A 15,803-nucleotide genomic window follows, 5' to 3' on the forward strand; every position below is an offset into this window, starting at 1 on the left:
CCAACTGTAACATAACCTGACTTGGAAAACCTGTAATAAGAAAATAGTAATCTCATCTGCTTCTTCAGGAGAATTAAATTTTGTACTAGTAGTAAAGCCTTCCATTAAAATAACTTGCAATTAGAGTGAAGGTCTTTGTTATTATCTCATTAAAGTAAAATGCTTGAACTACGTTATACTGCTTTGTACAAAGGGCACAGTATGTGTGTGCACCCAAGCAACAGGAGTGAAAAAAAAAAATTTAAAAATCAGTAGTTATCAAGAAATTGAAACATGCAGGGTCTTGGATCTTCAGTAATGTTTAATGTTTAAAACCCCACCCTGACTTCAGACCTAATAGTAAATGAACATCTAGTCAATATATTCATTTGATGAAACACAGGTGTTTACTTAAAGTGAGAGGTAGTAATTTTGACTATAAAGGTACCTAGACAACTAATCAGATGTCGACAACTGAAACCAAGACTTCCACCTGAAGTTTTGCCTATATAGTACAATGGAAAGTACATGCTCCAGCTCTGGACAAGATCTTCAAAGCCCACTAAAATAGTGTAATATCTCATCTTACTATAAGGTAATATAACTTGAGGTTGAATAGTAATATTGAATTCCACCATCCTACTTTTAATAAATAAACTAGCTTGTTCAAATTGATATTTTCAACATGATATATAGATCCAGATTTTAAAAGTGCAAGCAGCTTTTGAACGGTGTTTAGTACACAGGGGGATTTTCAGCACAGCATAGACTGTACTGAAAAAAAGTGTGACTTGGATATGAATATTTAATGTATTTAAGATGTAATGGCATAAGGTAACGGTAGTTAGGTCACTGAGCTCAGCTCATGAGAAGTATAATAACAGGAACAAGGGCAGTAACAAGGTGAAAATGGCAAGTATATTTTTATCTCAAGAAAGCAGCTGGTGACAATATCATCACACCTATTCCAATAGCATAATTTCACATTGCAAATATGCAAATCCCAATTCAACAGCTTGTTGAGCTCGTCTCACTCTGTTCAAGATATACAAGCAGTGTCACACCACAGCTTAAGTGTTGTGGGAATCACAGTAACTTGCCAAGAAAAACTGTTGAGGAAGAGAGGCAGCTAACACCAGCCAATTAATAATCCTCTAGAAGTACCCTACACTGAGGGTTGCTTTTGGGCATTTTTTGTAAAAATAGATTTCATTTTAAGCAACTATCATATGCTGTATTCTGTCAGAGTCCTCACTGATGCTGCTTCTTAAGCAGCCACATTCAGACTATATTGGGAAAACCATCTTTACTCACTCATATTGAACACTGCCCATTTCCTGATGAGTAGCTATCAGTATTTCCTCTCTCTCCAGATATTGTTTTTACTGCCTTAGTAAAATGCACAGCCTCTTCCCTAGACATTACTCTCTGTCTTAGCTGTACATGTGGCTGGTGAATGACAGTTTCAGCTATTTTCATCATCACTATCAGCTACTTCAACTACTTTCTATTTTGACAACAAGACCTCCTAAAGAGCCCAGTCAAGATCAGCTATTGTCCTCCCATCAGTTACAGCATACATGTGGCTTGCATCCAGACCTCTAACATGGAAATCTAGATACTGACAGTTTTTTAAAAAAATTTACTATCATACACAGTGACTCTAGTGTGGCCAAAGCCATCATGGCCATGATCACCTACACACAACCATTATTACCTTGGTGCTCTTAAAGACATATAGAGGAAAGTTCCCCCGCCGAGGATTGTGCCACACAGACACACAGCTATTTCTGGTGACACACTACTGAATGGTTTCTAACATGGTTCTCTGAATAAAAAATATCTTCCTCCACATAAGGACATTTTGATGCCCTGTCCAAACATTTACTATTTGCATGGCTGAACATGAAAGTGAACTCCTCAGTAAAATCTCAAAACAATATATCCTCTGTGCGTACAGTTCTGATGTATGGTTTTTCTTTAAAGGAACATGACCACCATATTAAAAAGAAAATAATGGTTAGCATACTTTAAAAAAATCATACCAACCTGATAAATTTAGAGCTAGAAGTTAGTTAACAGTACAATTTTAATAGTGTCAGCTATGGTTTTATATGCATGCTTTACAGTAATCCTATATATTTTTTATCATTTTTTTCCCTATCACAGGAAAGCAATAATAGTGGGGTGAAAGGCAAACAAAGAAATTTCCACATTTACCTGTTGTTCATTCTATATGATGTTTACATATATAGTTTTATTGGCAAACACATATGATCACATACAAGCACACATTACCAAAAGGAAATCATTAAAGATCATATTGAAATCAGACACTGGAGGGGAGAGGGGTGGAGAAAAAAATAATCCAGGATACAAACCCCAAAAGACCCTTTCTGCTCTTCTCAAAGAGATTTCCATACTATTCAAGAAATTATCAGAAATCTTTATTTAGTCTGAGACAAGGATTTTGAAAGGGTGAATTCATGAGAAGTGAAACAGAATTTTTACAGTCTGGTTGTATCAAGACCAGTATTCTTGAGCATAAGATGCTTGAGAAACACACTTATAAGGCTGGCCTCATGAAAACTGAGTAGTTTTCCTTGACACAGGGGCTAGCTAATTCAGAGTGGCTGTCGAAAGTTTTGAGCTTCACCTTTCTGATCAACACGATATACACAGCTCCTATGGGGGACTGTATGTTGACCTCCACCCTTGTATTTTTTCTTTTTTTTTTTTCTTTTTTTTTTTATGCTCACCTGCCCACATTATATTTTTCCCACCATTCTAGTATCTTATATATCGCAATATTGAATAAATAATAAAAGAATTAGAAGCACTGCCTAGACAGTTGCTTTTTCCAAGCTTAGAAGTACTTAATAGAAAAGTAATTATTTAGCATTTTCCCTCAGTCTCATTTCTTTTACGCAGTTTAACTTTTTGTCTTGGACTCTCAGAACAAGTATGATGGCAAGTATGTCTCTAAAACAGCTACACAAAAGGACTCCAGGATTAGTGAAATGTTTAGGAATATATTTTGGAAGTTAGTGGCTTTTCAAACAGATCTTTATTCTTAACTAAATTCACACTCACACAAACACACAACACAGCTGTTTTCTATAACATTATGTGTTTTATGCTGCTGAGTTAACCTTCAGCTATTTAGAGGAGGCCATATGAAATCATTGTACAATCATGACTTACAGACTGATGGTGTTTGTTTACAGCATAATGGTGTTGCTTAATCTTATTTTCCTCCTGCAGCAGCATTTCAGTAAGATGATGCTGCTTTTTTCAGCGAGTCTTAAAGAACAGCTTGGGCTTTCCACCCCTCTCACTATATCTTTTAAAGACTTTTTTCCTTTTAATTTGCAGAATATGTTATTGTCTGACATGACTGGAGAATACTATGCACTGAAAACAGAAGCATGTTTCTCTAGAGATGCATGGGAGATAAATATTAGAATAACATTAAAGAAAAAAATTGCAGAGTCAGTTTCTACTGGTATTCAATTAAAATAAGAATCTGCAAATAATATAGAAAGATAAGCCAGTTGGAATGATCAAATACGTATCCTTGTACTCACCATTTTAGATGACGAATCAACTAAAATTTCAGGTCTGAAGTCATGTCTTCTTGGTTTTCAGCTCTTTCAACTTTTTTCTTCAACATACCCAGCTGATGTAGGGTAAAAAGCTCAAGTGATGCAAGTTTATATACCTTGCTGTAAACAATCAGAAAGAGAGCTTACCTCAATTAACACATCCCTTTCTCTGGTCCAGAAGTTAACCTTGGAGCTTATAGTCCTTTATTATTGCTTTGGACTAGGCATCTGTATATTAATATATTTGTATTTACATTTTACAAATGGAAACACTGTATGTAATAGATTTATGTCATTATTAAACAGTGTTGATCAAATGGAAGTTTTTATTTATTTAGTAATTACCAGTTCTAATCTCCCTCTGGACAACAGCTAACAAAATGAAAACAAATGCAAGTGCAGAACAGCACCTTACAAGTAGAGCATGAAACTCAGTGGAAATCACACTGAGAAAGTTCATTGAGAATACATTAAGACAATTGACTGACTAGATGTATACCATTTTAACAAATCTCTTTTCTATATCATAAAATTAATAAAAACAACATAAAGTTCATTACCATCCGAATGTATAGCCAACAAAAGTCAGAATTAACCTCTAAAACCTCAACCAGTTACTTGTTAAAGAAACAGTGTAAAGATTTGTTTAATCCCAGAAGGAAACTGTTCAGGAACTGGGGAGAGGCAGCCTGGGATTCCTGCCTGAGACAGCTGCAAAGTGGATCAAATTAGGAACATGTCTCTGGTGCAGAGCAAGCCAGCAGTACTGGTGACATTTAGGAAGGAAGAGAGGACTGTCATAGGAAGATTTCTTGGGTGTTTTTTCAGTGAGGTAAGGGAAGGTACAGAGGCACTTCATAGGACAGAGTGAGAAGAAAGTTTCAGCTCAAAGTAGGGTTAGTTCCTTCAACACAGACTGGGAAGGATGAGGAGCTGTTTTTTGTGGCCCTATTCCAGGAATGAATATGACATTGCAAACGGCCTTTAACAGAACCACATTGTAGAGTTATGACCAAGTTCCTTAAATTTATCATGATTAATCCCTTACAATTCCTGCAATTATCTTAAAAATTTTTATAGCTCGCATCCAGCTCCTAGATGTTCTAATGACAAAGTAACAGTACACTGTTCTGGCACGTCTGCACCAAAAAAAGCACTCAAGCTCTCATCCATTTGCCGCTACGGGGCACTGTTGCTTTGTTTAAAAGTGTGGAGAACTGGTACAGTTCACCTCCCCCTCTTCAGCTGCCACATCTCTTCCTAACTTATTTCCTTTAGGTGCAGTCCCCGTACTTACAACATAACAAATGCCCACAATGCCAGTAGTGCCATTCCATTGTTCTGTTCCCGCCCTATATTCAAAAGCAATAGAATTAGTATATAAAGCTGATTTCACCAATAAATCTGCAAAGGTACCCAGGGGCGCAGTAGTTTGGCTAGACTGGTAGTTCCCCAAAATACTTGAATTGCTTCTCGTACTTCTAATAATAAGCCTGGACTAGTATGTCAGTACATTCTAAAGGCACATTTCAAAGTCAAAAATTTTATTTCTTCTGAATATCATATGTCAAAGTAGAGAGTGTTATTTCTCTTGCTATTCCTGGTTCAGTGCATTGGGTGGATGAAAGAATTTTCCTAGTTCGAACTATTCAGCAATTACTGCCTATACTTCTGCTTTGCCACCGATTAGTCTGCCCTGTCTTATCTTCTGCATGACACAAGATTGCTGTCTTTCTTTACGTTACTGGAATGCAGGCACCACTTCTAGTTGCTGTGTTTTTTCACCCCTAATTCAAATAGTCTAACTATTCATAAATTTATTCACCTGAAGCCAAACAGGTGTGTCACAGCTATCTAGACAATATAAAAGCAGAATTAGAAACCCAAGACAAGTTAACACCAGTATCAGTTTAGTCCTGCCTCCGATTTCGAATTCATCACAGGAGTTGTGTCAGACTACAGCAGAAATGGACCCAGTGTCCTTAATTTAGCTCTGTTACCTCATCTAGTCCTTACTCAAGCAAAACCATATTGGCCCCAACTGCTGTGCTAACATTGGCAACAGCTGCTAAAACCAGTGTTACCTGGACTGCCTCTGAAAGTTTGACTAGAAAGTCTCCTGTGCTTCATAGACAAATTATTCCCTGGAAGCCAGATAGCTCCTCTTAAAACTGCAGTAGAAATGACATTGAGAAAGTTAATTGAGAACACAGGTTTAACCAATTCTGTTCAGACCTTTTTTCTACCTATTCATACAAAAATAGGGATTAAGGGTAACAGAGTTATGTGTCTGTTGGATGATACTGTGTGAGGGAAAAAATAGGCTTCAGAAGAAGGCTCCCTAGCAAGCCAGCATTTCAGACACTGCTCTATTCTTCTGCCATTAACCATGATTACCATTCTTAGCCCATGTGACCACTCTGACTGTTTTTCTGCAGCACCCAATCAGTTTAGGTGCACTTTGTATTCAGGATAACTAAGAAAACTGTGGTTGGAAAGACTAAATATGTAACATCAAGTTTTACCTAGCTTCCCATGAATGACATGACAGTAATTTGTTGGGTTTTCCCATTGTTGTCACCTGTTAGCATAGTAAGTTGCCTTTTGGCACCAAACTGCTTGGAAGTTTCTCTTCCTCTTGCATCAGCACTTGTGATTAAGAGCCTTCTCTGACATTTTTAATGGCTAAAGCAATTATTTCAAGAAGTTGAGAAAAATTAGAATATTAAAAACCAAGCACTGGGTCTTGGGTTCTCATCTCAGTTCCCTCTCCCTGTAAAAGACATCCAAGTCAAGAGTATCTTTGTGCTTTCCAGTTTTACACAGAAGTTTTATCCCCCACTGAGTAATGAGTATTCTCATATATTACAAAAAAAAGTAATGGTCTCCCCAGCACAGCCTTATATAGCTCTTTGAGTAGAATCTCTCTCTAAAAATAGAAATCTCTTTGACATTGAAGCTCCAGGCAGCATGGAAACTGCTGCATTTCAAGCTGAAGCTTTTGGAAAGTGCATTCTGTATTTCCTTTACAAGTGTCCCCCAAATGTGCAAAATGCACAACCTGTCCTGTCATGAACTTTGAGTAAATGAGATTTTGTTTGCAGCCACTGCTGTTGCAGCAATAGCTTCTTAGAAACAAGCCATAAAACAGGAATGCAGCACTGGCAAAAGGTGCTGGATTTACAGCTCTGCAAAAATAACACCCTTTCTTTGCCCCCCCGGCCCTCATACACAACTGCCAGCCTTTCCCAGACTTCCTGACTGGGCAAGATACCCCGAGTTAAGCCCAACACTTGCACTGAGGACAGAAGAACAGATGAAAACAAGCAAACAGAGATGTCACACGTCAGTGTAGCAGTTTTTCTGGTTCTCAGGCAGACATTCCTTTTGGGAATACACAGAACAGAAAGGGCAGGGGGAACACAAATCCTCTTGGTCCAGCTTTTGAAGATGCTGACAACTTGCTCTTACTAAAGTCAGGGACAGAAAAAGCCAACTCTGCCAGCATGCCTGAACTGGAGACTGTAAGAATTTGAGGTCTAATTCTTTGGAGCAGTAAGTCCAGGAGCATTAAATAGAGCTCAGCACCTCTGTGTCAGACTTGCTCAAACACACTGTGCAAGGGCAACTTCCACAGATGGACTATTGACACAGGAGCCAGAAACCTGCCTCAGATTCCACAGTTACAGTCTGAGTAAAACAGTGTTTACTCAATGTTTGCTGTGCCAAAGAAGTTATTATTCTATCACTGTAATACTCCCCTGGCAGCATATTTAACATGAAATTGAAAGTGCTGTTATTTCCAAATTAACAAATACGAGTACTGATCTTAAAATCCAAATGAGGAGATGGGTATGTGATTCTAGCCTACCTTGAGAAGATCTTTCATCCTTCAGTTCCAGGGCAAGTCTCATGCTCTACTTGCATGATACTTCATTTTTACTCTGATACGTAGCCTTACACAGTATTTTATTTAAGAGCTGAAAGGCAGCTCATGAATACTAATCTCCATGTCAATTTTATGAAACATGCAGAGAGAGACAAATTAGTTGAAGGACTGCCTACACAAGAAAAGGATTGAGTGGGCGACAAAGTAACTCTTTGCAATAGATGCTTATTCCTATTTATTTTATAATTATTTTGGGTTAAAGCCATTTCAGACTAAGCCACTGAAAAAGAAGGAAGACCTTTATGTGACAATTTGCATCAATTCAGCTATGATCATTTTAAAGCTTGATCAAATTAAACTAAGGTAAATTTTGAATATATTCCAAGCCTAAAAAAAAAAAAGAGACTCAGATAAGGAAATCTTTATGGCAGATTACGGGCTTTAATTGTTTGATTAAAAGCACAGGTCTAAATAACTTGCTCAGTGTTGTTATCAGGCGAGTGCAAAGCCCACAGAGTGAATATTTTTGACCCCCAGTTCCCTGGAGGCTTCGGAAACATCTGTTGTGGGTGTCCAGCCACCATTTTCCCCCTCATTAGGCCCTCCAGCACAAGCACAGAAACCTGTCTCCTATGTTGAGAGCACAAACCAGAAGTAGACCACTGACCTCTCCTGGTACTCATGCATATCGTTGGTGACATCCACTCTCTGAGCCACTATTGCTGCTTTCCTGGACAGCCTTATTTGAGCCACCAGGAAGAGGTGAGGCTGCTGAATATCCAAATTCCCGGATGAGTCACAAAAAAAGGAGCTGTCCAGGACAGCAGGCAGGCAACAATGGAAGGCCTCTATGTGAACCTATTCATTGGCATTCACAAAACATTCATCCGGTTTGCCAGAGCTTTCCTTTCTAAGCATCAGGATGGGTTGGCCAGATACTGCTCTCAGTTTTAAAAGGTTGTTTCAAAACATCACACCCTAAGCATGAAGGATGCTAAGTAAATTAGAAGATTGATAATTGAGTTTGCATGCGTTCTTTTTTGTTTGTTTAAATAGAGAGTCCTAGGAAATGTGTCTGAAACTATCTCATGGCCAAAGCCATTAGCCAATATAAGCTTCTCCATAAACTAAGATATGAGGAATCAGGCAAGTAGAGAAATGTCAGGGAATAGTGAAATTTGGGTGAAACAGTGGAACAGGCAATTCTGAAACTTGGTCAGTAGAGAACTTTCCAGGCAAGTAGAGAAGCTTGAGTCTAGCTGACTTATTTTGAGAAGTGAAAGAAATAGTTCAAGAGAGAGAAACATGGTGGAGTTTAACGTTCAGTCCTGGCAAATAAAGCTACCAGCTTTCATAGAGGACCATTTTCTTTAGTCTAACTAAGTTTATTTAGTTAAACAGTTCAGCTAAAGATGACTGCAAGTAATGGGAGCTGGAACTCAGTCCCTGTATTGAGCTATCAGCTGAGTTTGGGCCACTGTTTGATTCATACTTCTCCAATTACTTGGAGCTTTGTGCTTTCCTTTGAAGATTAGGCATTGGCCACTTTATTTATGCACAATACAATAACTGTTTAATGTATATTATCTAGATGCTGCATTTACCAGATGTTCAAGTTATTTGGTTTCTTTGAACAATCTGACTCATTTGTGCTAATGCAGTCCCAAAAGCCCCCTACCCTGTAATCTGAGATCTGGTCCAATTGTGCTGAGCATTTCTGTACACACACAGAAAGCTCTTGTAATAAACACAGTGCCACTGCTTTCTCCATTGGAAGTGAGGCAAAGCTTCTAGTTACCTCTTCATGATCCTTCTGGTGTTGACTGAATTGCTTCCTCAGCAGTGAGGCAAGTAGCAAGAAATACAACATCGGGCACACATTTCAGTATAACCTTGACATCATTGACAGCGATAGCTACAGCCCTCACTGAAACAGAAACCTACAAGACGGCATTTGTTTCTTCTTGCTGCCTTTGCTATTCCTTTTGGGAGGATGATCATATGCCATGCTTGTGTATTTGCAAACTTATGACATAATGTTAAGGGATTGTCATAAACAATACCATTTCAGGGAATGGACTGAGGAGACTGAATAACAATTTCATTTTAACTGTCACTGGAGTAGTTTTGCTATAAGGATTAAATGTGTCTTCTCATATCTACAATTGTAATGAGAACCCTCCCTCCCTCCTTTCCCTCTCTACCTGTTCTCAGAAGTTAGTTAATCCTAGATTACGTAGCTTATTGAACACATCTGAGGTACAGGAAAACTAGCTGCAGCTGAAATTTACAAGCCAGCCTCAGTTCTCCTGAGAGAAATCTCAGGACAACTCCAAACTTCACAAAAGCCCAAAGCAGTCCAGGAGCAAGGAACCATCTATTAAACCTGGGAACCATTTAATGATCACTGAAGGCAAGCTTGCTCACTGTGAACACTGCTCTGCTCTCCTGTCCCTTTGCCCAGAATTACAGGAGTGAGTTAGAAGCAATAAGTAGCATTGAAACCCTCAAGCTGCTCTCAAGTTAAAAGAACTCAAACCAAATGAGTCCTTAACTTGGCAACAATTCTGCCTTTACCAAAGACAGTAAGTTGGCCTCTCAGCATTGACCGCAGTATTTGTGCTAATTGTAGCCTTGGCTCTGGAGCCTATAACCCCAAGTCCAGTCAAGACTGAGGGATGGCCCATCCAACCTCCAGCATGGATAAATAAGCCAGAGCAAATTTTATCCTAGCTGATTTCACATCTTAAAATTACAAACTATTAGCCAAAATAGCACAGCCTGGATCCATACACTCGTCCTCCCATTATCGTAGTTTCCACTATTGAAATGCAGCAAACAGTAAGCATGCTTACTAACCCCACATTAGGCCCTAGGGCTCTGCCAGCTTAACCCACTCTAAGAATGGTACTTATTTGCCAGCTGATGTCCTTACTCATCACAGCAAAATGTCTAATTTTGGGCTGTTCCTCCAATCCTGGTCTGAATCTGGAACCTCAGTTCCACACTGCCATCTGTAACTGAAAACAGTGTCCACATCTGCACATTTCACACATGATGATGCTGCAAAATCAGTATCTTTTGCTTTTTAAGTTATATCCGGAACTTTGGAAAGCAGTCACAACAGGCCTCTGGATAGCTAACGCTGATTTTCATTAAGTCGGAACATTGCGGTCTGTGTCAGAGGCCTAGAAAAATCAAGTGTTGTATCAGTGTTTTAAAAAGATAAACACAAGCAATTATATGTTCTAATATCAGCCCTGAATATATTAATGGAAGAGTCAGTATGGTGACTCAAAGAATCGGGAATATGCAATTAATGATTATGGAAGATAGCATATTTGAGTTCTCTCCCAACAAGATTAATTCCTTCAGGGAAACTTGTAATCACATTGATGTAACATGATTTTTCTAAAGGACTTGCCATGGCACCACAGATTTTGTCTGAGAAATTTAAAGCAGCTCATTTCTAAACCACTTAACAGTATGTATTCAGTTTGTTCTACTTTACAGTTAAAGCCATATGAACATATTTTAGAGCTGAAGACAGTCTCCTGACTCCAGCACCCCCACCTCTATTTCTGTCTCCTCTCTTTCCCTTCATTTGCCTCCAAGGACCTGCAACTCTTCCTGGAGGATGGCAGTTGCTGGCATGGTTCAGGCATTCCTGTTCAGTATCTTCCTCATACAGTTATCCCACTTTCTAGTTCTGCAGCTAGCCCATACATCTTTGTTTTACAGCACTGCATGATGTGATACAAACTCAACAGAATGGACTAATATATACCTCATATCATGTATCTCAGTCAAACAAAGAAGAAGCATATGGCCACTTTTCTCCCTTCCCTCTCATTTATGTGGAGGAACAAAAAAAGAATCCAGTCTCTTTTTTTTTTTTTTTTCCTAAGAAACTGAATGGCAGGTCTGAAGTTGCTTAAGGTTTTAGTTACTTCTCACATACCTTTGCTGCTTTCTACCAGCAGCTGCAAGTCAGGCTAGAAATGCTGTTCTTTTTGTAACAGTGTTGCATATACCCGATTATTATCTTGGCACAACCAGAAGACAAGTACTTTCAGATGGCAGCTTTTGCTTTTTACCTTTCATTTACCTGTCCTTTGATGCAATTTTGGTATAAGAAATGCGCCACATTTTCTACTGGAAACACCTAGTGCATGGTTTGAGGACCATACTAACAGTGCAGGAATATAGCAGTTCCACTGCTGTATCAGTGACAAAAGTTCAGGCTAAGATTAGGCCATGGATATGCTTACCACAAGGTCTGTCTATTGTAGTACTTTCAGTGTTGCCTCAAACTGTTTGGTAGCAGGTAATACAGACATTTTTATTCTCTACTTATTCTCCCTTAACCTTATCATCACAGAAATTATTTTCTCCAGGCCATAAGCTTTATTGTAGTTAAAAGACTTCTGATGCTACCTATATACTAAAGCACTCCGTAAAGATGAATTATTTTCTCAATTCCGAATCTTTGCACAGGAGGTGGTGGGAAAGAAATGAAAATGTAGCTGCAATGTTCATGGAGAGATCAAAGTTGGTTAGGATTTAAAAATAAGCCAGAAAGCTATAGCCAGTCACTATTCAAGCAGGGCAAGAAGAAAATGGGAATGGAAATAGAGCAGACAATGCACAGTCACACTATTTAGAGGCAACAGCATCATTCCTCTCCTTGTCACATGTTCACCAGCAGCACTAGTAAAAAAGAAAATCAGCACATTTTAGTTTTGACACATCAACTGCACATATGCAGTAGTACACACCAAAAAAGGATAATCCACAGACAGGCTATACACTAGATGTGTTGTACAAAATGAATTACAGACTTTAAGTGCTGTACCCAAGCTCACTACTGAGAAACTTGCTGCGTGGCCAGCATACCAGATCAATATTTCAGGGGTCATTATCTCATCCCTTCTTCAGCTGCTAACTTTGGGTTTCTGCCAGAGAAAGGCAACCGCTAGTAAGATGATACACTAGTACATTAGGCAAAGCTTTTGGGAATTTGAGCAGGCTTTTCTTTTCACCGAGATCAGTCTGCTCTCTGGTTCCAAATAGCACAAGTGCTCCGTCAATATATAAATGGTCAAACACGTTCTTTAACCCTCCCACAACAGTATGTATAAGTTGTACCAAACTGTGTTTGTCAAATATACTACAAAGAGAACTGAACCTTTATGCAAGTTCTTCTCACATTATGGAAAGGAGGAGACAACAGTTACCAAACTGAACCAGTGCACTCAGGAAGTGTGATTTCACATGTACAATGCAACAGGAGGACTGACTGGAGACAGAGTTAAACAATAAGTAAACCAATAACTAGATGGTACCATCACCCCTCTGCAAGAATGTCCCCCAACCTTTTACATGAGTAAACCATGATTAAAGCGTTGCTTTAGCTGAGAGTTGGTAAGTAAAGCCAGACCATTTTGGGCAGCTGTATCAATGGGTTTTAGAGTTAAAAAGTACCTTTGATTTAGGTAGCTTAGCATCCTATATCACATATTTTGCCACAAAACTACCATAATATTATACCGCTGTTCAGCTTTTCTAACGATGATCTTGGTGATAATCAATGGCACCCCTCCCATGAACTCAAAGAGTAACATCCATCTCACCTTCTGGAAAGACTTTTTAAATTTAATCCAACAGTTCAATAATTGTATCAGACACTAAAGAACATTAAGAAAAATATATCTGAACATATTAACTCTTTTCTCCTTAGATCTCTCTAGGATTGCATTTTCTCATTTAAAAACCTATTTAGAAATATAATTAGCTTTACAGACAGACATGAAATCTCTACAAGAGTGGATGTGTCTCGGAGCCTGCCCTTAAGACCAGAAGCAGAAAAGAGTGTGCTGAACTGTCAAATTCCCAATACCATTATCCTGCTCCTGGGAAGAATCTGGTGACAGGAAATATTTCTGTGCTTACCTTACAAGCCAAAGTTACTTCATTATTCAAAGCTTCTTCTCAGGAAAAGCACAGAAGATAGCTTAGAAGCATCTTTGTTCAACCCAGTTAATTAACAGACATTTGCATGGTCTCACTGGTCTTGCTATGCAAATTCTATATACGCTCCCCAAAGAATGGGACACAATGACTTTAAAAGTAAAATATGGGAAACTGTATTTTACTATACTTATACTGCCTATACTAGCTAAAGTCACGGGACTCCAGCTTCAGCAGCTAACATGCTCCTTATTGCATGCCCATACATTCAGAGGAGCTAAGGAGGGGTTGGATCTCACACTCTTGATGAATTTGCCCTGTCTGAAAGTTTTACATTGTGGCTTCTACTGTGACTGAGTCTGAAGGAAACTAGCTTGTCTGGTGGAGAAATTCAGTAAAGAAAGGATGGGAACTGGTATCAGTTTGATGCAAATTCACCTTCAGGCAGCACAGATGCAAATAGCTTGAGCCACATCATGCAGCAGTCTCGTACTCAAATATAGGCATGGCTAATGAAAACAGACTAAAATTTGGTATACCAGCTCTAAAGAGGCCCTTTGTAAGAGTAAAATGTATACAGGCATCATGGATTTTGAGAGTCCGTATACAGAGTACTCCTACACAGGTAAGTCATCCCACTCAAACTCCAGTCTATGACACTGTGTTATCTTGATAGTATATAACCCAGCTTGATTAAAATTTAATCCCTAAACTTGAGCTCTGGCCTGCCAGAAATGCTGGGCCTTCAGTTTTGACCAGAACCTGGTATTTCCAATGAATTTACATGGATACAAACCCAGACTGGAGTTCTATGCAAGAACATTTCCTAATTATATGGTTTTGAAAACCTCTCAAGGAACTCCTAAACTATGCCACCGTTAAATCTGCGAGCAGCTCAAATTCTGATGATTCTTTCCTGTCTGCTCATCGCTATCTTTCTATCTACAGACAACTACTTTCTCTTTATATACATATTCAAAGAGGAAAATGAGAACATAAAGGTCATTCAGTTTTCCTCATGATTGGGCTGATAGGTCTGATAACCAAGTGCAGCTTGCCCTGCTTCGCTACCCTGACACGTGGGCCAGGAAAATGAAATAATTTCTGACCTTAGATTTTCCAAGGTGTCCATCTGAAGCATGTCATGATCTCCAATATCCATGTGCCACCAATGACCTTCACAAACATAGTATTAAAGAGATGAATTTTAGACAAGTTTGGCTGAAGTGTTTGAAATATTGCTCAAAACATGCGGATGAGCTGGCAAGGTAACAGCTGTGAAGACTTTTGCTTTCTTGCTGAAGACAGCATTGTTATTCTGGAGTTAGAATAAGAGTTGCATGTTAACCACGTAACAGAAAGCTATCTGTTGTATAGACAGATTTAATGCATAATAAAAACTGTTGTATGGGTACTAATTCCATAAGCCTGAAAACCCAGAGTGAGCTCAAGAGATGAATGGAATGTTCAGTAGACATCAATAACACACAAGCTAGATTTATCAACCAGTAAAAGTGGTCTAACTTTATTATGGTTTTAGTAGGTTTTGGGGGGGGTTTTCGCCTTTTTTCTTCAGATTCCCTCACTGTTTTAAGTATACAGCCTACAGGTTGCAGTCACGACTTAGCTTCCAAACCATGATGCAGGTCAAAATATCTTAAATAGAGTTATTCCAGCAAAGTCCTTGATTCCTTGTACTTAACAGGTTGATTGTACAAGCTGATTATATCTACACACTGACTGACAGACTGTATCTTTGTTTCCAGAGGTGTGATTTAAAGCTGAAAACTTTTCAGATACAGCTGACAAACTATAGACATTTAAAACTACAAATATAATTTTAAATAGTGGCAGGTTTAGAGATAAAAGGCAAAGACTGCATCCTTATGGATTGGAAAGGTCACAAAAAGGCTTGTGTCACTGACTGTATTTTTTAATAGATGACTGTTTTAGATGGGTACTAATATCTATATGAAGTCCACGTAAAGGAGAAACAGGTCACCTTTTTCTTCAGACTTGTGTTTATACAGCCCATGATGCTATAACTTGTGATGGCAAAGCTTGGGGATGGTGAAGAAAGTGTTAAGATGGAAGTACATTTGGATGTTCTCATTGTAAACCTGAGGTTAGAAAAGCAAAACAAGAAAAGGGATGTGAGTTTGTCACTGAGTCACCTCTACTGATTATGTGTCTATGGAGTACCTCACACATGTCCCACCACCAGTCTGGGAAGGTTCAGAATGTTGTTGGTGGAAGGGATGGTGCTCTGCACTGAGGAGCACTGGCAAATGCTTTGCACTAAGTTGTGAGCTGACACCCAGGATTTTGACTTAGCAAGATCAGCGTTTACCAGCTTGAAG

At 38.8% G+C, this 15,803-nt stretch overlaps 1 protein-coding gene and 1 long non-coding RNA gene across 3 annotated transcripts in view; one reads left to right on the forward strand and one right to left on the reverse strand.

The window, feature by feature from the left end:
- SYNPO2 (synaptopodin 2) overlaps positions 1-15,803 on the forward strand; it is a 95,656-nt gene that overhangs the window by 40,030 nt on the left and 39,823 nt on the right. The gene's annotated exons all lie outside the window — the stretch shown is intronic.
- Positions 3,601-15,803, reverse strand: part of LOC141923099 (uncharacterized) — a 79,844-nt gene continuing 67,641 nt past the window's right edge. The window contains exon 6 of the long non-coding RNA XR_012623189.1: positions 3,601-3,704. This is a non-coding gene — a long non-coding RNA (uncharacterized LOC141923099). The remainder of the gene's footprint in view (positions 3,705-15,803) is intronic.

Source organism: Strix aluco, chromosome 4 (genome assembly GCF_031877795.1).
Source record: "Strix aluco isolate bStrAlu1 chromosome 4, bStrAlu1.hap1, whole genome shotgun sequence".
Classification (NCBI taxonomy): Eukaryota; Metazoa; Chordata; class Aves; order Strigiformes; family Strigidae; genus Strix; species Strix aluco.